Here is a 23,365-nt window from a genome sequence, read left to right on the forward strand (position 1 = left end):
AAATTATATTCAGTTAGAGAATGATTTTTTTTATAGGTACTTGCCTTCTTCCACAGCACTACAGCAGTTATATACTTACTTTGTATTTGAACGTTCCTGTTTTCTGAACTTGAGTATTTTTTAGTTTACAGTAAATTACAGTAAATGGAAAATATCTCTATATCACAATTTATTATTATAATAATTTTATATTATTTTCTTGAAAAATATTGACAATTTTACGAATAAAATCTTAACACGCGCACCTATAACTTTCTTTGATTAAAGAATGTTTTTTTTTTTTATAGTTTTAAACAAAAAAAAGTAAAATTATAAAAATAGTAGACGAATTATAAACGTATTGTATAGGTAACTTACTAACTTATATGATAATCTTGTGTGCACTCTGGGAACTGGTAACTGGTAACTAGTAATATAAAATATTTTTTGATAATCAGAGAATTTACTAAAATTTGTATACGTTTTTACAATGATCAATAAATAAACATAGAGTAAGTTCAAAATGTGTCAACGAAGCAAATGAGAAGCATTTTTGTTATTTTTCATACATTTTTTAGTTTAAAACTACAAAAAAAGTTAGTATTTCATAAATTAAAATCATCTATCTTAATGGTAACAATTGATGATAATGCCGTAAATATTTTGGCGATTGAACACAAAACATCTTAGAATAAAATAGAGTTAGGTATATAACGCTGTATAGTATAATATTTGTGTGTATTAATCCAACTCGTTACTGCCTATCTAATAAATTAAACATTAATAAAAATGTCGCACTACAGTCATTGTACAAGTTAAAAGTCATACTCCAAGTTAAAACTAGATATAGGTATAGAAAATACGACTGTAAATCTGTAACGTTGTACGTATTGTAATATTGGATTTATCGATGTTTATTATTTGAAATCGCCAACAAATGGCATTATGTATTACGCGTATACACTATATATCTATACTTGAGATTAAATCAGGTGGAATATTAAACCTATTTCGATAGGAAACAACAAAAGTGATTAATAACCGAATATTGCAGTGAACCAAATGAATGATGAATAATTCACAAGACTGTATAGATTAATGCATTATGAACATGTTATAGGTACATAACTATTTCCAAACATCGAGCATTGCTGATAATAATTAATAGAATTACCTACAAATTATAATATAAATATTATTTTAAATTTTAAGTTTCTTGTGATTATTTTTGCTTACGTTTAAGTATAATGATATATTATATAACAGTAGATAAAATAACTATGCTCCGCATTAGTCTCAATAAAAAGATTTGTATAAACTACTTATATTAGAGTAATTAAAACAAAATTAACACTTCATCATTACATTTATAATTAAAATATGCATTAAACGAAACTAATTTAATACAATATGCGCAATAAATATTCTATATGCCTATACAGTAATAAGTGTCGTAGTTTAAACTGTTTAAAGAGTATTGAACTAAGATAAAATAATATAATAAGTACGTCTTATTTTCAGCATATTACAAATTTTTGCGAACTGTTCAATATTATGTGTATTTATAGTTCACAAAAAATATATAAAATATTGTTTAATATACTATTACAGTTATTTAGTGTTAAAACTATAACTAAATAATTTTACTGTGAAATTTATATTTGTTTTTATCTCCTCATAGAAAACTCTTATCTTGACCATGTTCGAGCTAACTGAAATGAAAAATAATAGCATTTCATGTTTTATTATTTTTTATGCCATGATAAAAACATTGTTTTTACCCTTCAGATATTATTTCATGAAATGAGTTGTTTAAACCACGAAGTATGAGATATATATATTTTTAAATAATTACATTTTATTATAATAATGTTATAAAACTTTAATCGATTATTAAATTGATTGTGTAATTACTAATTATGTTTATGTAAAATATTTTTGTTTAGATTAGTACATTTTTACCATAAGCAATCCTATAATGTATTATGAATTTTATAAATTAATGGTTATTACGAAATACTATTTTTAATGAAGAGAGCAATGTTGCAATATTGCCGGGCAATGGCATAATTATTCCAAAAAAAACTACATTTATTAGATTTGTATTGATTGGCATAATTCATTAATTTAGTTTTTCAGTTTTTAAAAAGAAAACAATATTTCCATTAATCTAAACGTCTTGCTACGGCTTATGCAAATCATTCATAATGATTATGCATTCTAAAGCTTAAGCTGCTTCTTTCATTCACTGATTACCTATTCTACGACACGCAATTAAATTAATCGCCTCAAAAAAAAAAAAAAAAAAAACAGTCGAAATTACTCCCTTGCGTCTAAGATGAAATCAACTGATCTCATTTTTACATGTAATGACCATTTATGTAACTTTATTTGTAACACAATTCAATTTTTTAATAGAAAATGTTTATTAAAAATAATTACAATATTCTCTGTTACAGTAAATTGTTAATCAGGTTACTTACATAATATCATATTATTATTCTCTTAACTGAACAAATACTGGCCAAGAGGCAATCAATTAGTGTTGGACGTTGGCCGGAAATAAATGTAACAAAATAAACGAAAAAAATATTAAAATAAGGAATGAAAAATATAACTCGATTTATCGGTGGCGCCACATAAAAAACAATTGGCGAGAAATCATTACTAAAGGACAGGTTTCTTTTTTATTATTTTTTTCATTGCTACAAGACTCCAGTGATCTGTACGGCAAGGCAGAGCAAGCAGGCGACTAAATGTCTTAAAATATTTATCGTCCTTTTTTGGGTGACGCTCGGAGAGGGTCGAGTGATTTATGCGAGCATTGCGTATAATCACGTCTGTAAAACTGCAATTGGTTTTAAAAACGGAACGGTAGCGATGGCAGATAGAAAGAAATGAGACAAGAATACGGTGAATAATAAAAGATAGTATAAATATGTATATTTTACTTGACTAAATTACTCTTCGTAAAATCTGAAATTTTGAACTTGTATTAAAAAACAATAAAACAATAAACAGTTTGATTGATTTTATATTATTTAAAAAAAAAATCTTACAATACTTCCGACGCTTTATAGACTTCTATAAAATAAGTTGGTTGTTTTAATTTATTATGCATAATATTATTGTTTAATTTATGCATAGTTAAAACAAGGTCGTTTTAATATTGCTGGCAGGTAGAGTTTTTGTATTAAATATTTCGTGTTTTACTTGAGAACTTTGTTGTAGATTCTCAACATTTCTGCTGTACATATTCAAAACGAACTAATATTTAAAACATAATGCTATAATATATTTTATTATTTTTATGGCGGAAAATGTACGTGGTTTTACTAGATTCTTTAATATCTGGAGGAAAATGGAATCCAATTTTTAGAAGAAAAAAATGTCTACGGCCGTAAATCATTATATTAAACGTTTACATCGTAATATTATTTATTGGTTTCGTGGAGAAAAAAAAACCAGCCATAATTTATGTGATGTTTTTCTACTTTATTTATTAAAAATAAATTATTTAAGAATAAAATATATATACCTTATAATGAAGACGTGTTAACGATAACTAATGTTAGCGATTATTATGAATTTACTGGAAAAAGGGTTTAACATTTTTTTTATTTACATTTTGTAATAATTACGGGTAATTGGGCAGTGTACCAACTTAAATCACATTGGTTAAAGAAAAATATATACATATATACATTAAACGGCAAAAATAGAGTAATAAAATGTAACGCCGATAATAATATTACTATAATATCCCATAGAATCTGCGTGTGTGTGTGTGTATCGGACCTAATTGCGACAATCGAATACGTTTCGTACGTGCATATTATGTGAGTCTATCACAGAAAAACGACGCCATCGCAAAGCGCTGGTTCACGTTTACCCGGCGCGGTCACGCGAAAGGAATGTATAGTCTCCTATATAATATATTATATACGCGTGGCGTATATATGAAATTAGTTTTCCGTGGAGTAAGTGCGGCAATTTGTCTCCGAACACCCTGCGCCGCCGCCGTACCTGCTGCTCACGTATGTTATATACACACATAGGTACCGTCGGCCAACTAGGTACGCGATTCGGTCGCGGGACCGCCGCGTCCCGTGCGTTTTTATTTTCCCGGTTGCTCGCTAACTTACGCGTTTTCGTTAAATTTTTAATCACTCGGAGCGGAGTTCGGGGCCAGATCGTCGTAAAAACGGCTTTCGTGAGATCGCGAGCGTCGGACGTGACGAAAAAGCGAGATTTACCGCTCTTCCGCCCGTAACAGTAACTATAGTAATTACAGTAAAACTGATATCTTACATCCAACCTTGGAAGTTTCACGAGGTAGGCACAGCTGAATAATCTATAAGCGTTTGAATGGAACATTTTTTTGGTCGATTTTCGGCCATTTCGTAGATGCGAATACGGTTATGGAGTTTTATAAAAAAAATTCCGACATAGTAGATGATCTAAGAAATAGGGGTAGCTCTGGTGGACTAGCCACCCGCGAAAGAAGGAAGGTTCGTTTATACGCACGCTGATACATCGTGGTACTTCAGAAGGTAAAATAATAATAGGATTACCAAGGCTAAGATGGGAAAACCAGGTTAAAAAGACGTGGAACAGTTTGAACCGGATACAGATTGGCGAGAAAGATGGAATAGGTAATCCGTGTTTGTCAGTAAAGTCTTGTAGGCTGACTTCTACAAACGAGAAGAAGATACCTATATTAAATTTATTTTTATATCATTATATACTATCTAGCACGTCTATATATTATAACGTCATATAATTGGGCGAATTACATACAATTTAACCGGATGTTGTGAATTTGTCTGGATAGGTACTGATTCACCACTCGTATGACTGCAGCTATAAATTCAATTTAAATGGGTTTGTAGTGAGACGGATAAATTATCTGAATCATTTATAGCCCAAAGTATGCGGCGTCGTCCGCATATGTGGTTTTAATTGTATTAGTTTTTTAGATATACCTACTTGAAGGTTTATCATATTAATATTTAATATGTTTGTAGAAAGGTCACTTCCTTGGGTAAATTAGTTTTAATGAATAATTTTGATAAATAGAAGCTTTATAGGAGCTCCATATCGGAGTTTATTTGAGCGGTTTTCAAGAATTGAACGAATAATATAATAATACCATAATATATAGCCACGGTAGAAATAGCTTAAAGACATTTATTGTCACACTCGATCTAAGGCTTGTACTAGGTACGTCTAAAACGATGCACGGATAACATTGTTTCTTAGAAAAGGAGGATGTGGTATAATATGGTATTTGGTACATAGTGAAATGTTTAGCAGTTTGATGACAAATTTAAAATTTGAGATTATGTTGTGAATTTAGAATTTAGATTTTATTTTTTAGCAGGTATAATATTTTCGTTTATCGGAAAACGATCGAGGGTGAACATAAAAACCACTACCGGTTAAAGTAGGTCTGACGTAATAAGATATGTATTAATTAGCATAAACACTATAAATTATAAATTAATTTTCAATATGGATAATAATATAAAAACCAAATTTTAAGGCGGCTAAATAAATTCCAGTCCAAAGTTGCATTTGTTAATCGGAAAAATACTTGTTGATCAAAATGCAAGATGATAAGTTCTCGAAAAACTATTTTTTTTTTTTTAATATCATATCTACTCACGCGCATACACGAAATGCATACTATACACATGAAACGTTTATAGTTAACACTGTCGCTGCAACCCCATACCGATAACGTTGTGTTGCGAGAACGAAGAATAAAAACGTCATAATAATACAGTAGATCAGCGTTTACTGTATTATGTAAATAATATTATGAGTAATTAATATTGACATTTTCAAAATTGTTTTATACATTTCTCACGGGCTTGAAATACACTTTTTTATTAGTTAATGTACCAACCGTGCCGCCAAAAAATTAGAAAAAAAATTGGTGGATGGTTTGCTGTCAACATTAATTCACAGCCCGTCATACTTTCATCCGCTGATACATCATCAATATTACACTCAGAGTATGAACAAAGTAGATAAATATTGATTTACACGATGTCCGATTTTTTCTAGTTTTTCATATTTTTTTTTTTTTTTAAAACAGGACTAAACTTTACAACGCCAATCACGAATAATTATTACTATACAAGTAAAAACTTTCTTGAATGTAATTCCGCACAGATTGAGTAAATATAACTTTTTTCTTATAATCAATATAATTTGTTTTGGAGAAACGGGGACTTACTATTTTGATTAGATACTTTAATCTCTAAGGCACCTCCTATATTACAGCAAGTCGAAATCAATACAAAATAATTACATAAATAACTGGTATCTGTACGATATATTTTGAAATGGAAACGTTTGACGAGATGTGTATTATATAATATACCAACCTAATTACGCGCGTCGTTGTAGTAAATTTTACTTATGTTGTACAATACAACTAGTAAATTACAGGACAATTTTAGATACTCGATACCAATTTCTTCAAAAGGACTATAAAGCGGAGACGTGATTCGAAGTAAAAATAACTTAATTTTTTCTCAATAATGTCCCGTAATAATTAATAAACTATACAATAATAATTGGGGTGGATTCGTGTTTCTATTATTATTGCATGCATCCGAGCATTGTATTATTAAAGGATTTCGCAATCACTATATTATAAGTACTTTTATATTACTCGCCTATCTATACAGATTACTCAATATTTTTAAGGTTATTAATTGACTGACTTTGTACTTATTGTAAAAAACTTAATTATGTGATTTATATCACATTTTACGAACGCATTTTGAACTTACAGTGTACTTAAAATTGTTCATAAAATACACGAATGAAGTACAAAAACAGTTTCTTGATTGTAAAAGAGTACTTTAAAGTATTTCTAAAAATAAATCGTCATTATTTTATGAAATATAAACAATTTTTTAAATGCTAAGCTATAATTATAGTTTAGGTTTGTATAAAATATATTTGCATTACTTTTTCAGGATGAAACCGTAAGAATTACATTTGTTTATAATAATAAATTAAAAATAAAACACAATTATTTTAATGAACTATAATCAAAACATTTTAATTTCATTCGAATAATTAATTATTATAGTGAATTCGTTATTTTATGTTAATATTGGAAATGTATTACTACTGATATATTATTTAAAACAGTAAAAGTTAATTATATATATAATAAATAAATATAGGTAGATTAACTACGGGATTTTAACTATTAATTTTATTAATAATAAGTTACAATAGGTACCAATTATTAGTCTATTTACATTGATGAGAGGGGAATTTCGAAGTTTACTTATCATATCCATTAAACATAAAGTTGTAACATATTGATATTGTAGGTATGTAGTAATATAGCTATATCACAAAATGTCAATTATCTACTTTATCTCATTAGACAATTTAATTTATATCTAACCATCTAGTTGTAATATATAACTAGATGATGGTTATTATAAAAAAAAAAAATTGTTGGGCTCAATATTATTTAAATTTGTAAAATTAGTAAACCGAAAAAGACTGAAGCCTTATGGTTGTTTTATAAACACACAAAAATGATTATAAAACTAAAATAGCGAGTATTTCTATTGTGTGAAAATTTAGCGCTCTAATAGAATAATTTTTGTGGTCTAAAAACTGTTGTCAGACAATTTCTTCCGTGTTTAATATAAGTCACGTTTTATGCGTGACGTCATAAAATCACATTGTCCGACGGGCTGTATCTAAAATATACGTGTGATATTTATTTCACGTTATTTAAATTTGCTTTATAGAAATATTGATGTAAGATATACGTTATTTAAGTACATTTATAAAAAGATACATTTCTTTAGATACTCATAATGTTTGTATAGCATTAAAATCAGTTTTAGGATACCTTATAGAAATGACAAAAATTAAAAATATATAAAATAGCAAACATGACCGCCATAGAGGTATTCAATATTTTTTCTGGACCCAACACCCCGAAATAAATCATGAGTTTGATATATGGCACCTGTCAAAGAGTCTTATAAAAGGACGAAGACATTAGAGGAAAAATATCTCAATGAATATTTATGGAAATCAAGTATTAATAATCACTTATGGAGGTCAGAACAGACGTGCGAAGAAAATTCTGATTTATTAGTAAATAAATTTCTTTTTATTTTATATCATATTGCTAATATTCATGAATGGACTGACGAAAACGGCATAAAAATACAATGTGAACATGAAAAACTGATGAACGAACACGTAAAAAGTAAGCTTTGAATAAATACGAGAGAAGTTCCCATGATGTTTAAAATTCTAACAGCTAAAGGAGTTTACTATGGTTTTGAGACAAGTGAAATATTTTATGCACACCACAAAATTGGAATTCTACCACCATGTGAGGCTCAAGTACATGCCAAAACGTATCAATTTACAGTTCAATGGCATGTTCGTACGATTTATATTAGAAATATTCGACCATAATAATAATAATACGGAAATAATATTGATAGGGGAAAAAGTTGTATTTTAAGTCACTAAGAGGATTTACAGTAAAAAATGCTTACTATAAAACTCAAAATAATTGTAAAAGTGACATAATGTCAAAAACTATCGAAGAAGCTTAAAAAGAAATTCCATCGCAACAGTTTGATCTATAAAAAGTATGTACTCGTAATATCAATACCCCAGAAAATATTCATTGAACGCCTTGCTTTCCTTATGAAGAATTAAAATTGGAAAAGGTATTCAAGTTTTACCTAAATAGCTAAGTATATAATATTACTTACGATAATTATAATAATTAAATTACGTATAACATAACATGTATTTTTGTTTGAATTGACATATTTTAGTGTTAGGTTTTTACACATTTATTTGAGTTTTTACATTAAAAATGATAATAACTCATTTGTCTAAACTTTAAATAACCGTGTATAATATTAATATATTATTTATGTAATATTTTAAATTTTTGTCAATCCTATAAACTACCTCAAAACAAATTTTATATAGTTATATAAAAATAATATGAGCATCTACAAAAAATGTCTATCCTTTTTATGAGTATACTTTAATAACTTAAATCTTAAATCAATTTTTCTCTATAGTTATTTTAATCGCGCTCGAAATAAATATTATTTAAAGTACGGCCCGTCGGACGGTATGGTTTTATGAAGTCACGCGTAGAACGTGACTTATATAAACACGGAAACAATTGTCCGACAAAAATTCTTAGACCAACAAAATTATTCTTTTTCAAAGCACTATGTTTTCAAATAATAATAAAAAAAAATCCACTTTTTTAGCTGTATATTATAGTCCTATGACTCATTTATAAGATTACTGATTGCAGAACATATAATTGTGTGTACCTATACAGTCCTACAATCTACAATGTATGTGTTGAAAACTTGAAAGCCACATAGGTTCCTATCATTTCGCTTTATACAGAACTCGAAAGGTAGTCTCATAATTACGCCATTGGTTGTGCACGCTATCAAGTTGTTTATAAATTATAAGTATGCGCTTCGAATATAAGATGCTATTAAAATGTACACTCATCAGTCATCATAATAATTCATTATAAGAGTTCTAACTTTTTAGATTTTATTCGTTTTTGTACGCAGTGCTTTGTAGGTACCTATATGGGATCATTCTGCAGTATATTTTACAGAATAAACGAACGAGTATATTATACGTCTAGTTATTTTAGATTAGAAACATGAGATGACATCGATATGTTTTTATATTATAAAATAATTAAACGACATTAAACTAAACAATTTATCGTTAAATTGAATTCAACCATTTTCATCAATTAATTTTTTCGATTTTCACAAACTTTAAAAATTGTAATCTTTTGTGCAGTCTTAAACAGAGCTCTATTATTTATTTTGAAATTCTTTGAGCCAAAATAATTCTTTAGATACAGCTTGACTTCTTATTTTAGTATATAAACAAAAAGTTGTTTTTATTTATCTTTAATTTGATTGAATTACAATGTATTTATTTTTCTTTTGAAAAATACCATAATCGTGCGCATAGCGTTATTAAAAAACGTATACACGTTTAAGACGCATATCGCACTATTTACTTGAGCCTTACTACTCTGTATTACTTTTTTTGTGCTCATACCTATTTAATAACATTATGAAAACTGTAATTTAATTTATAGTTTATATACAAGATTAAATAAAATTGGATTATTTTATTAAATAATATACTATAAAATTACGATTTTTTTTAATTTCTTAAGCATGATGCTATTTAAATTTTTTAGATTAAAGATTATATTATAACAATTGTATGATTAAATTAATAACGTATTTTAGATTCTTAGTGTAACGATAAATGTATTGATTTTAAAATTACGTTTGTGTTCGTATGTTATAACATTTGTATCTGGTTTTGTCATCAACTTTTAAAGCAGTTAAATTGTACAAATGCTTAAAACTTTGAACTTTGCGAATGGTTTATGGTGGAAAATTGTATCTAGTTTATACTTTGTGAAAAGTTGCATAACAAGAAAAAAAATTAGGTGAAAACTAGAATTTTTACGCAAAACCAGTTTTTGTCAAAATCGATTTTGATTTTTGTTGTAATTTAAAAACTAATAATTGTAAAGACTTGATCATATGTTCACTAAGTATACTCGTATATTAACATTTACTATATACAATACAATTTCATAAATATTTTCAAGTATTTTGAATCTTTTTGTTTAATTTATAGATACATAACATTTTTGAATTTTTAAAATTTTTTTAATGTGTGATAATATTTTTGTTTTGTAAGTAAAAACAGATTGAAAATACATTTCACAACTTTTTTTTGTAAGCGCCTTAAAAGTTCGAATTCACAAACATATTATTTCTCAGTAAAAATTCATAAAAATTTAATACAAGGTTCTTCATAGTTCATGAGTACTTTTTACCGGGAATGACAAAGTTTTGCGGAAAGCCACAGAGCATTTTTTAAAACAATTTTTAATTTTTTTTATTATTTAAAAAATATTAACTGTAGAAACTTTTATCGTTCTACTATTGCTTAAATTATCATTTTTTAATACAGAATGAAATTTTTAAAAGATTTAAATTCATTTTTAATTATTTATATAACAAACCTATTCATAACACTATTCTGTGAAACATTGATATTGACTTCTATGTTTGAAAAACGACTAGTTGTATTATTGACGTATAATATAGGTATTGGTATATGGTTTATTTTTGTTAAACTTAAAAAAATAATAATAATAATAAAAATAATATCCTTAAAAATATTGACCATCTGATTATCAAACTATTCAAAAGAATTTTTCTTGTGCAAGATTTACCTATCATTTAATTATTTTAATTGACGAAGTACACTCGATACCTGCAACCATACAACAGAGTAATTTCGCCAGGTTTTTTATGATTTATAATACTATTGTCATTATTATTAAAATTAAGAATGCTATTATAATTTATTAATGTTATTCTTATTATAAAATGAGTAATGAATTGTTCTTCAGCTGTCATTCATAAACGATGAATTGTATTTCGTAAAATTGTAAAGTGTAGTTTAATTTTATGCAAATGTTAGATGAATTCATATTTTTAGAATTTATTTTATAGGGTATGATTAGATTTTTAAATATATAATAAGTTTGGGAAGAAATTAATTTTAAAGTCAATTTGGGATGTATGGATATGACCGATCAAGTGTGTTTAAGAAAGTAAGCATTATTGAACTTATGAATAATGAGTATTATAAAACGTGATTCAAACGTTAAAAGCTATTTTGATTATTCGTAATATGTCAATACCTTTTTCACCCTTAATCATCCACGTAGAAAATGGAAAGCGCATAAATCAATTGTCAAATTGAATAAGAGATTTAAATTTAAAATATTTTGCATATAATTTATATATTTTAAATGTATTAAAACATTGTGGCGTATACCTGCTGTTCATTTATTTTAATTATTGTACATTTATTTTTTCTGCGAATCATATCATAATAAATTAATCAATAATTGAAATAGATGCGACATTTTTCAAAGAAGAGAAACAATACGATACTTGAAACATTAAAAACGGTGTATATACGATATTAATTTTATTATTTTACAACACGGGCTAGGAGAGTACATTGTTTAATATAATATAAAACGCGCAAATGCATAATGAGAAATAAATACGAATAATTAATTAATATTACAAGTATACATAAAATTACAAAATATAGTGAACAACAACCTAATTTCATTTTCTCCAAAGGTAAAAAAGAGAAAAATTCAAAAGTTTTTAAATCATTAAATAGGTTTCAAATTCGATAAAGGGTATCCCTTATTAGATCCAAATATTTAACATATGTTTAATATGAGGTTCGATATGGGGGTATGGAGAGCAAATGTTGACTTGGACTACATTAATTTATATCTTTTGAAATAAACTCGGAAAGTCAATTTATCTATTCAAAAGTTTATATACAAAATATACATATCAATAAAAGTACCCCTAGAATTCAATGGAACCATATTACACTGGCGTTCAACCTCGTAAATAGGATTATCCACCAAATCGTATACACTACATAATACGTATTTTTCAATTTTATCCATTAACCTGTCTATATAGATCCAAAAAACTAATATGCATTCAAGTGCAGATCGAACCATTTCTATGAACAATTAATCAACGAAAAATTTAAGTTATTCAATCCTGTTTAAACGGACAATAATTGGAATCTACATTTTTTTTTACATAACAATATCATTTTTACTGCAAATCAAATGGATTCTAGAATGAACTATAATGCATTTATATAAAAATATGGTATGTGCATTGTAATATATAAACAGACTTAAGAATTTTATCTAGGCAAAAGCTCAGATTGTATTCCGACTTATGTATATATTCTTAAATAAATCGCAAATCACAGTAATTTCACCGTACGCATTACTTATATATTGTTTGTATTTGGACGATATATTTTTTTTCGATTAAAAATAAATTAATTGTGTACGTTGTTTGCATCATATGTATGGATACTTTTTAACTGTGTTTTACACTATCAGTAAACGCAATATTGAACATATTATTCTGTGCTCATTACGCGTAAACGTAAATATTATTAATAATGTCGACTGTGCCAACAGGATATGTTAAAAATAAGAAACAGCACGGCGTGTTAAATAGAAGAAACAGATCGCACGTGTACAACAATGATGTACCATATTTGATAATATCATTATGGTGTGTGATGTTGGGTATAGGTATATAATAACACATGTCATTTTGCTGTGAGCTACGACGGATAAAATACTGTTCTCTCGTGATGAGTTTTAGTAAAAAAAAAAATGAAAAAATTCGTTTATAATACACTCTATTATTGTGTAATATTTTAAAATTAAATATTTTCATTAAAACATTTTATAAAAAAATGCGTTTCAACGATTTGTATAATGCTTTTGAAACGTCGATAATACATACCTATATATTATGCGTGATGTTACTCGGTCTCATTGAGATTTTTCACAGTGTACAGGATCAGCCACGGGTAGCGCATAGGGGTTTTCATAAATAAGAAAAACTCAGAACGTATTTTATGATTTAAATCAACTTTATTGTTTTCGACGTGGAGCTTATCATAATATGACAAGAAAATTAATTATCTTGTTCGGAAAATCACTTTGCGGAGATGTTGGCCTGAAAATCTGAAATACATGTTTGCAGGCACTCCCTAAAGCTGCAAACTGCGTTATCCAGCATCTGCTGCGGAATTCGGCTAACTTTATTGTATTCAATAACTTCCTTCAAATGCTGTAAGATGCGTGGCATGTTGACGTACGCGAGTGATTTTAGATATCCCCATCAAAAAATGACACATCTACAATTCAGAAGAGCGGGGCGGACTGTCAGATAACCAATTTTGAAATAACGCCCAACGACGAACACATATCTAGTATATCATTCTCCCTCCAACACCACGTATTGTCAAAAATTGGTGGTATGATCGTTTCAAAATATGTGGAATACTAGTACGATAATTATTACAAGTCGAGGTCTGTTAAACTATAAGAATATTTCAAGTAATAGTAACCGTTCTGTTGTACATCAAATGTTTACTATACTGTCTAGTATACCTACCCTGTTATTGAATAGATTATTGTAATGTACGAGATAAATAATCTCAGTTCAATAATAAATTATTGTATGCAACGAAAAACGATTTTGAGTAAATACGACCTAACTTTTTGGTATTCGAGGTTACCAAAAAAATATTATTTTAATATCAATATTAAAATTTTAATAGATTATGTAAACATGAAATTATTGATTATTTTTTAAAATTAGTGACGCTTTTTTATGTTTGACCTGTAAAGTGTACAAATTAGATCCTATTTGGTACCATAAACTTCCTTTGAAGTTATCTGATCATATTTTCTATTAGAAAAAGTGTCGTTAGACACAAAAAAAAATTTAAAAAAATATACATCTTTGTAAAAACAACACATTTTTTATTCAACTGAAAATCTAAAATAATAACTTTCCATTATGCATTTTATTTATAACAGATAGGTACAGTGTTCTCAAATTCCATATTATGTAAAAATAAGATATAATCTATAACGTATCTTTATGTTTTTTTTTTCAGTTCATTCAACAGGATAAATGAACAATGATAATTGAAAGCAGAAAGAATAGGACATGCATCTGATATGCATGATAATTGAATGCCTAGAAAAAACGAAGTATTTGTTTTATTTAAAAACTGAAAATTATTAGTAAACTTATTAGTAGTAGTGCTTACTAGTAAATTAAATAAAGGAATAACGCAACTTTTTTTAAACACCTTTGAACAACTATTACATTTATTTGTAATATTATTATTATTCTATATCGATATTTTTTTAAATTTTATTTGTTTGTATTTATCATTGTTATTATTATTCAAGTTCATTATATTATTTGGCCATTTTTTTTTTGTACCGCAAAAATATGACGGAAATTTTTCCGTCTATTTAATTTCATTCGTTTAAAGCACAATATATCACGCTAATTTCACGTTTATCCACACTATGGTGGCGATTGATTTTCAATGACAACCTTTGGCGACGGTCTAATAATTCCTTTTTCCGACACCCATAACCCGAGTAATGTATAATTGAATACCGTGCGTCTCCCGCGGCGAACCCCGCACAAGAATGAACGGAGTGTCGGGGTTGACCATATAAACGGACACTCATCTAATAAACATAATAATAGTATAATAATTATACACACAGCGTGTCCGTTCCACATGTGTTGGCATTGAAAACGTATAAACTGTTCAATATTATAACGATATAATATTATTATATTATTGCTGTATTATTATATATGACATGTTTATCGTCTCAAACCTTTTTCGTGGGTATATACAAATTATTTCAAAAACGAAAAACCGAGTTTACTGTACAATAATATCGTATTATATTATTATATACATATTGTGTTGCGGTTCGCGCGGAGAATATAACGGTTATCCATCCGTATTAATAGATCGAAACGGTGTTTTTCCGTGGGATTGTCTGCCGCCGCGAAGAAGGCATATACTAATATATTATGGTAACGAACAAAAAGCCAACGTCCGTGTGTGCGTGTCGGGTTTATACTATTGCGCGCGTGTATAATAATATATACTCACACGTTGTATAAGGTCTAATAGGATAAAATCAATCTCACCCGTAAACCGGAAATAGCCGCGCGGCGGAATGGAAGATTTTGTTCGTCATAACAACGAGAATAAAGAAGATATAGACACACAGGGCCATAACACTTTATCACGAGCTCCAACGGCTAAGAGCGGTGTGGGACCGTAATATTGTTATTGTCTCCCGTGTTCGGGGGGTTAGGTTGTATCATCCCTATATTTTATCATATATACGTTCGACCTGACGACCCCATGTGCAGCGCAGCACTCTCGTTGTTACTCCGACGCGGTTGTTTACGGCCATGTCTTTATTATTATTATTATTATTATTATGTATACACGTGAAACTGCAGCAGCGGCACACTCCCCCCGCGGTAGACAAAACGCTCATGATTTATCATAAATCGCGTTCGGGGTTTGTAGGGTACATCACACCGGTTACCGCGCGGCCGGCGATCGGTTAATGGAATTTCTGAATGCAGTGTTATAAGATTAGAGGCGATGTTGTCGCTGATGTGTACGGAAAATCAATTACATTTTATTCGAAATCGTTCATCAGTGAAGGTACGCACGGTCGCACTGTACGTAATGTACGTGTATTATTAATAATATTATGTTTATGTGGTGCGTATGACGTGCGTATATAATTTCGTTTGTTTCGTCCACATAATTATTACGATCCCGTCAAGTCGTTTCGCGCAATGATGTAACAGCTTTCATCAAAAACAAAATGAACGCTACACGACGAAACCAACAGTGGTCATCTCATCTCAATCCATTAAAAATTAGACGAATTCGTACAAAATGTACATTACTGACCTATCTCTCGCATATTCTCCAGAAAATCATCGCCACGAGACTATAAGATTCGGCCATACATCAATTTGCACAGAGTTTCTTTATTGCCAAAGTAGTCGCCCCTGTATCGACTACTTGTGGAATCCGCATCGATATTATAAACATTTTATCATATTGAACCAAACAGTATGATTGACGATTGCATGACTATTTAATACGAGGTTATCCATAAGTTTTTTTTTTATATAAATTAACATTATTTAAAAATATATAATCAATTTTTATATGTATTTGAAGTCCAAATTCTGACTATATTCTTCAAAATCACGAAAAAATTGTAAATTATTATTTAGTAAAAAATTAATTAGATTTTTAATTTTGATAGTATAATACATTGTTCCTCATAAATCGCTTTGATAAAAACATGCCGTGTAAAATTTATTTTTTTTTTAGTTAATTCAAGTTTAAATTTTGGTGAGATTGCAACAAATTTAAAACGAAAAATAACGGTTTTAGTTATTATTGCTATTATTCGTAGGAAATTGAAACTGTTTGTTAACACATAATATATTATATTATTTTTTGCACATAATGATATTTTCTAGATATTTATATTCATTTTAAACTGTTTAGTATGAATAACCAATTGATTTCAGAATAATTTTTATCATATACAATGATTTATATCATTGAATTCAAATTTATCACATCCATTACGGCGACCTAGTCAATGACGAGTTAGGTACACGAGTAAACGTTTAATGTACAGTGTAGCGAATTCACTGGAGTTTTTTTTATAGTCAATCACTAACGGAAAAACTATAGACAAATTTGACCTCGAAATAAGATTTTTCTGATACTAAAAAGTTATTATCCTTTAATAAACGTAAAAATAAAATGCTAATAGTGATTGTCAAAAAGTTACTATAAAATAGTAAGAGAAAAAAAAATAAGTTTCAACTCTTTTATGTTTGGAAACACTGTTATCGGATATGCTTTTAAACTTTAAATCTCCAACGCCACATTTTCAGTATTAATATTTTCGGTGTTTTTAATATTACTATGGTAATACGAGTATTATCTATAAAATAACCTAAATTATTTTTTATACCAGTTTAAATTCTTGTACCAATATAATTTATGATACGTATAAAATGTAATATATAAAACTACACAACTTGGGAATTTTATTATCAATGATGTAAATTATTTTCTCATCAAGAAATGTAAGCTTCGTTCACCGTGCCATGCTTTGTACTGTCTTACTTTATAAGGTCGTTACAAAACTTGGTCGTACTTTATAATTTATATTGAACGTCGTCTAATAATATATTACATATTATAACTTAGTCTTGAGTCAGGTAACCGGTCCACATGTCTAGAGATTTAAATGTCTTTCTACTCTGCAGTCCAGCGATTTTCGCATAATATTTATTTGTATAACGGAATCGCCAAATCGTATAAACATTATAATACTTATATGATGTTGTAAGCTCAGTTTAAACTTTTGAGTGCATTTCACGTTCCTATGGAAGCATATTTTTGTAAATTGTACGATAAAATATGCTGTTGAGATGTGGGTTTCTCGGTTGGCAATTTTATTTCTGAAATACAGCTTAAAAACTACTTTAGCAATACCCCTAAAGAATACAAATTATTTCGACTATACATGCACGTGTGCAGGCTATAACTCGCAGCACTATATATAACCCCGAAAAACGTATATTTCAATATTGTAAATTGTAACATTCGTTTTCAAAGTTTCAATGTAAAAACAATTGTATTTATTTTTATTATTACCGTAAAAAATGATTGACGTCGATACGGAAAAATGCCACCGAAAAAGGAAAACGTGTTCAATAATTATTTTTAAAGCAGAAATCGAAAAAAAAAACGGTGCAAATATTATCAATGTTTTAAAATCAAAGAGCATTGTTTTCCCTTCCGGAATGACATGTATGTAATATCGTAGAAATTATTTAAATGCGTGTAGTGTGTACAAAACGCGCGCTTTATAACACAGATATATACAGTAAACAAAAATAATAAACGAGCAGTACGCTGCTTTGAGATATAAAACCATTATAGAACATATCGTTAATTAAACGTTACCGTAAATGCGTATACGTTTAACACACGCAAAATAATGAGTATCAAATCAACAATCGCATTTATTACGTATGATAATTATAATAACATTTGGGTAGAATACCATTCGTTGACATTATGACATTCGTTCTGTCGTACGGCGCGTGGCTTATGCACGACAACATCACTTTAAAATAATTGGCGTGGGCGTACGCGTTCCCTTAAATCGTATGTATATATATTTTGTTTTTTTTATTTAAATCGAAAAACCATCATCGTAAGTTGTTTTACGTTGAATACGATCGTATCAGCGTATCTGCTACGAAGTGCTTTTCGACACGGTTAACAATACGGACAGCGTCACATAGGTCGGACCCTCGTCGCACGCCCACAACGCTCTATCGGTTACGAATTCCAATTAGTCGTAATATCTTGTGTAATTTGTAGTTCACGCGGAAAAGACGACTGCCGTCATCGCGATGTACAATATTATAGTATTATTCTGGCGAGAAAATCAAAACTATTGTTATGAATTATAATGTTTAATGCTATTAAAGATTATACGACTTCGGTATCGGCTAAAAATGGGTATGTATTATAAAATCGCTCTTTTAGCGGCATATTAGGCGAACGACTCGCATGTATTGCGTACAAACACTCGGGCAAAATTTGGACGTTTTTCGAGTTCCGTATTTTTGTTTTTCGTTTTTCATAAATTTCTGTATATCTATCTGTATAACGGTCATTGGTGTTATTTCGCCTCACGTTTGAATACAATACGTAAATGCCTTAACTCATTTGCTCGGAGGATTTCGCTTACGTTTAAAGATTTGTGTTTATTAGACGAGCGGGCGAAAACGCTTTCCGCCGAAAATCCCTATGAAATATACACCCGATAATGACAACGAAACTGTATAATGAACGCTGTCATCTCTGACCGCGTTCTCGGTATTCCGCCGACCTCCGCCTACCGCGCGCCAACCGTCACCCGACGGGCAGCAACCGCGACGACGACGACGCTACGGACTAAGCAATTAGCGCGATCAGTGTACCTACCCACTTCGCGGTGGCTCTTAAAACTTTTTGATGTGCGCGTTCGTGTACACTTGTGTATACTGAGCATAAATTTCTGTAGAACGCCGCTTATATAGTACCTGCCTCTACACGCCGCAGTCAGGTAACCCCGAATGTTATGCATAATATTTATAGTACACCTACCCTAACCGTGTTTCGGGTTGTCGGGTATAGTAAGCTGGAAGATCCGTGTATAGTACAGAGTTGGCTGCAATATCTTTTTCGCGTTTAATCCCACGGAAAACCGGAAAAAGCTAAGGCTCATCCTGTATTAGTGCGTATAATATATTAATAATATACATTTCACGTTATTGTGCAATCGCATTTATTATTGTAAATACAATATAATAATATTATACATATTGTAATATTACATTAATATTTTATTGATTTATAGATTTTTAAATCGACGGATAAAATTGTTAATGTTACGACAAATTTTTAATTCCATTTATTATTTTTGTTTTTAGAGTGACACGTTCTGCGCAATATAGACCCATATGTCTCTGAAAAAACGGTGACACAATCGCAAACAGAAAAATCGAGTTTCTTCCGATGACACGAATCAGTGGCAACAATATATATTTTTGTCCAGTATATTATGTGCGTACAGTATACATTATATTGTACAGCTGTATGTTGTATATAGCATGTTCATATTACCAGTACATAGGAATCTGATACTAGGCCGAAGCACTTCACGACGGTCGCGCGTCCAATATCCGTTACTGGCGGCATCTCTCGCGTTTCCGGCGGAAATTAAACGTTTAAGCGTTTACTCTAGACAACTCAGCCTCCACTCTCACCACGACATCGTCTACGCGTCAAACAGAATTCGTCTATCGGTCGCGCGTTTATAAGGTTGGTTTCGGTTAACACTAGCCGGTTTCGTATACTTATACTACCCAAAAAAACCTTTGAAAATTGCGCGAAAAAAGGTTCAATATGATTTGTCTTTTGTGTGACATAACAATTTTATATATTAATTGAAATTCAGTATTTGTAGTCGGTGGCGGATAGGGTATTAGTTATAATAACTCGTCACACTGCTAGTCGACCACTATACAGCTGAGCAAGTTCAATAGTTCAAAATCGTGTCATCATTATACTATTATGTAGACTCGTCGTCGGATGATATTTCCACTGGTTAACGACGAGTCTTTTGTTTGTTCGGACGCGGTCTGCGAGATTTCTGAGCAAAGAAACTGGTACAAGTTCACAGCCGCCTAGCATTCTCACACACACCGTATAGACATGTAGCAGCTATATCGTCTAAATGGACTGCGCTTTCCCGAGACATTTGTCAGCCCGACAGAGTGATAAGATTGCACTCTTTACTGGCGCTCGAGATGGAAAGATTATAATATTATATTACACTCTTTCCGAGAAATATTTCGCATCATCAAGTTACCAACGCGATTTATGCCGTAGACCTATTAACCGAAATCAGTGTCTTGTGCTAAAATGCCGCGCGCTTGGCGCCTTTCAACGTCTTGTACGTATTATGTGGAATGATAAATATCGATATTAATTTTCTCTTCACGCTTCGGTTCAGACCTTATCACCGCCGCCACGGGACTTGATATTTTATGCACGCCGGTGATAAATTCACGCGCAGTCCACGCATTTAATTAAATAATAATTGTAAATCTGTGGGTTTGTGGTTCGGTGGCCGAGATGTTTTGAGAGAGTAATCTCGAAACGGGATTCGTTCGTTGAATATGATACAGTAGGTAATATCACACTGTCGCTGCAGGTCGTCGCGAAGAGGTAAACCAATGTATATCACCTTATTAATAGTTGCAGACTTGTAGTTATCGTCGTCCAACGATTGCACATCTTTCTTGTTTTTTTGCGTGTATGCGCTTCGTCGTAAAACTAAATATGAATTTAACATATATATTCATTGAAAGTCAATAATACGACTGGTACATGATGTACCTAAATTTTTTTGTATTATTGAAATAAAATGTTTAAACGTATATAACGTAATGGAATACATCAAAGAAAAATAAGGAACTATTTACTATTGTTAAAGTAAATATAAGTATTTAACCGTATTTTTTATGTTTTTTAAACATTTACCATAATCATGGTATTGATAATTTTAAAAAGTAATATTTTTTTCCTCATCGAACAAAATAATATTTACATATCAATCGTTTAGTTGGCAATCAGTTTACAGATTAGAAGCATTTGTAAATGATCATAATATTAATCGACGCTGTGCTGCTTATAACTACGCTCAATATTCTATTCTATAATATTTCCATAGCATCACGTTAAACTATTAACAGTTGTAATGCTTATAGATGGAAATCCGATAAAAAAGTAACGTTTTTTTTTTTTTTTTTTTGGTTCTGTGACTTTCACATCGATACTGCAATGTTTAAGTCGACTACTGCGATATCCAATAGTATTATTCGAATATAATTATCGAGAAATATTTTCACATCCAGTGATTAAAATATTTAACATTTTGTAAATAATTATCTAAGCCATTATTAATACTTTATTCTCAGAAAAGAGTTTTAATAGGTTTTGTTGTTTACTGCGTTTCCATTAGATTTTTTTGTGGTGAAAAAATATCATTATTCATTACATACCTCTAGAAAAATGTTATTACTTATATATGTATATAATAAATATGAAATTCTGTATGTTTTTTGGTAAGCGCGCATCAATTGGAAATGAATAGATCGACTGGACTCATTTTTTTTAAATGTTCGTATATAGTCCTAATAAGGATTTTGTTGAAAGAAAAGTGGTCCAGAAAATTGAAAATTTGGAAAAAACTGAGTGATTTTATTTTTAAGGGATTTTGCATGAACTTGTTACTACAAAAATGTATAAGATTTACTGGATCAACTATAAAATATAAAAATTCTTTATGAGTAAAACGACGTTTGCTGGATAAGCTGCTTATATACTGTATGTATCACTAAGTACTGACAAATGAAATACCTTGTATGCTAATAAAAATTTTTTTTTCATAAAATTTATAGATTCCTGTGCTATACGTACAGTATAAACTTTTTTTATTTTTTATTTTTGTACAGAAAATAAACAATTTTAATTTTGATATAAATTATTTTGAAAAAATTCAAAATAACCAATACATTTTTAAATATATTGAAAAAAAGTATTTATAACGTATACAGTATTTGATTTGAGTATCCGTTTTCGGCTTATGAATATTAAATATTTATTCAAATTGCTGCTACTGAATACTTAATCAAAACCAAAAGTAAAAACTAGTAGTCAAAACGAATACGATATCCATATTATAATTCTTTATTATCTATGACTTTTTTGTCCTATCGCGAGGTATTTCATTTGTCAGAACATTTGTACAGCCTGTATACAAATAGGTTTAATAATAATATTAACATTAATAGATTTTACAAGCCAATTAGTTTTGTCTGAAAGTAGTGGGTAAGTGTTAATTTGTATTCATTATTGTCCCTCTGCTACCAGTTTAATATACTTCAACGGTACTAAAACTTTTATAGGTATTCGCAATTAATTTTTTTCATACTCAAAACTGTATGCTTGTAAATTCAACGATGCATTAAAACTAAAAATCGTCAAGACATAGTATTTATACTCAAACGCACCTAAGATATAGTATTTTCTAAGAAAAACCTGTCACGTTAAACTGCAATCATATAAAAACGGCTTTACTTATTTTTTTAATGCATAAAATATCCATTCGATCGTATTTTTTCACGTTATGATGAGAGGTAGA

Source organism: Rhopalosiphum padi, chromosome 1 (genome assembly GCF_020882245.1).
Source record: "Rhopalosiphum padi isolate XX-2018 chromosome 1, ASM2088224v1, whole genome shotgun sequence".
NCBI classification, from domain to species: domain Eukaryota; kingdom Metazoa; phylum Arthropoda; class Insecta; order Hemiptera; family Aphididae; genus Rhopalosiphum; species Rhopalosiphum padi.